This window comes from Simochromis diagramma, unplaced genomic scaffold (assembly GCF_900408965.1).
Source record: "Simochromis diagramma unplaced genomic scaffold, fSimDia1.1 OVJJ01000024.1, whole genome shotgun sequence".
NCBI lineage: Eukaryota > Metazoa > Chordata > Actinopteri > Cichliformes > Cichlidae > Simochromis > Simochromis diagramma.
Window position 1 is genome coordinate 642,105 of NW_024387332.1, and position 2,700 is coordinate 644,804.

Genomic DNA, 2,700 nt, shown 5'->3' on the forward strand with positions numbered 1-2,700 from the left:
TCCGATAAAGAAAAACGTAGACGCATACTGGAAAGTCTCAAAGGGCCTGCCTTGGAGATCATTCAGGCCATGCGTCTGACTCAACCTGATACTAGTTCCCAGGACTACATAGAGGCCATAGAGACCATTTTCGGCAGAGTAGAGTCCGCAGAGGAGCTCTATCTGTCATTCAGAGCCCTTCACCAACAGCCTGGTGAGCACCTGTCTGAGTTTCTGCGAAGATTAGAGAGGTCTCTTGTTAAAGTAGTCCAGGGAGGTGGCTTACCAGTTAGCGCTGCTAACAAAGCTCGGTTAGAGCAGTTAGTTAAAGGATCCACTTCTGAGCTTATGTTGCTTCAGTTGAAAATAAGGGAGCGAATGGAAAATCCTCCCTCATTCCTGAACTTGTTAAGAGAGGTGATGGAAGAGGAAGGCCGTCAAGCAGCCAAACAAAGCCAGACCACATCTAAGTGTCACCAAAGGGTTCGCACAGTTTGGGTGGAAAAGGAGAAAGAGTCTGAAGCGGTCACTCAGAGTGAACTGCAAGCTCAGATTCAAGAATTGAGAGCACAGTTAGAGGAAAGAACCCACTCAGGAAGTCAACCACTGTCTGATTGCACTTTCAAACCTCCAACAGAGAAGCAAAAACAGAAAAGTGATTCGCAGAGTGAAATACGGTCACTCAGAAAGCAAGTGAAAGTACTAGAACATAAAATGAGTGTGATGGCGGTGAAGTCTACAAGTGACCCCCCACAAGAACACTCAATTCAGTCTCGCAGACACAAAGCAGCTTCTTGCCCCAAGCCTGCTTCTTTTAAAGCATCATCTGCTAGAGAGAGTGATGAATATTTCTGCTATAAGTGTGGAGAAAATGGTCACATAGCTACAAGGTGCACAGCACCTGAGAACCCCCAGAAAGTCATAAGAAAACTTATACGATTAGTACGAGGAGTATCTGGTCCTAACAAGGAGGACCCAAATCCTACAGGAGAAGAGCAATGCGTTGCTCGGACCAACAAGGTTGAAGTCCCAGAAACTGACACAGGCCTGCCTGAGGGTCTTGTAGGCCCGTCATTTATTCACACAGTCAAAGTCAATGATGTGGCCTGTGATGCTCTTATTGATAGTGGGTCTAACGTGACTATTATCTTTGAAAGCTGGTATAACCAACACTTGGCAGATGTCCCCATAAAACCTCTCTCTCGCTTGGGACTCTGGGGACTTGCTGACACAGAGTATCCCTACAAAGGCTATGTTGTTGTAGAGATGGAGTTTACCAAGGAGATCACTGGTGTCTCCGGGCGAGTAGAAGTGCTCGCATTGATTTGTCCTGACCCGAAAAACTAGCAACAAACCCCCGTGTTGGTGGGCACGAATACGTCTCTGTTCCGCCGCCTATGGGACTTGGTGCAAATGAAAGGTGACCAGAACACAGCTCATTCCATGAGAATTCAGTCTGTGTATGCCCCCATTAGGGCACAGGAGCAACTGCCAAAAAATGATGTGCTGGGACAGATAAAATGGAAAGGGCCCTGCCCTCTTTCTATCGCCCCAGGAGCAAATTGCTATGCCACCTCCAAAGTAGACAGGCACAGTGCCCCCTCCAAAGACCTTATCTTGATTGATGCACCCTCTACCCAGTTACTCCCTGCCGGCGTGCTGGTACAGCCAGGTGTGCTCTCAGATGCTGGTATAGACAGCAATAGCTTGAATGTACTCCTCCAAAATGAGTCCACCAAGACAGTCTCCATACCAGTGGAATCTGTCATTGCTGAAATGTTTGCCGTGGATACAGTCACCCCAGTCCAACCCTCTGACCTTGCCACTGAGAAAATAGATCCAAACCTCTTCGATTTTGGGGACTCCCCTATCTCTGAGGAGTGGAAAAGTAGACTTCAGCAGAAGTTAGCTGAGAGGAGAAATGTCTTCTCAGTACATGAGTGGGACGTTGGCTTGGCTAAAGGGGTTGAACACCACATTCGTCTACATTACCCTAGACCTTTCAGGGAGAGATCAAGGAGACTAGCCCCAGCCGACATTGATGATGTGAGGCGACATATACAGCAGCTGTTGGCTGCTGGCATTATAACAGAGTCCCGTAGCCCATATGCCTCCCCAATTGTTGTTGTGCGGAAAAAGAATGGGGCTATAAGAATCTGTATTGATTACAGAACACTGAACAACCGCACTACACCTGATCAGTATACAATGCCACGCATTGATGATGCCTTGGACTCCTTGTCAGGCAGCCGATGGTTCTCAGTCCTAGATCTGCGTAGTGGCTACTATCAGATAGAAATGGCTGAGGAGGACAAGGAAAAGACGGCATTTATTTGCCCCCTGGGCTTCTATCAATTTGAGCGCATGCCACAAGGGATCACTGGAGCTCCTGCAACGTTCCAACGCTTAATGGAAAAGGCTGTTGGGGACATGCATCTTCTGGAAGCCCTTGTGTACTTGGACGACATCATTGTCTTTGGCAGAACGCTTGAAGAGCATGAGCAACGCCTCTTCAAGGTGTTGGACAGACTAGAGGAGATTGGTTTGAAAGTCTCCATTGACAAATACAAATTCTGTCGTCCTCAAGTTAAGTATGTGGGTCACATTGTATCCACCAATGGAATAGCCACTGATCCAGAGAAGGTTGAGGTGGTGAAACACTGGAAAGTGCCCACTCACTTGAAACCCCTCAAGTCTTTCCTCGGATTTTGTAGTTACTAT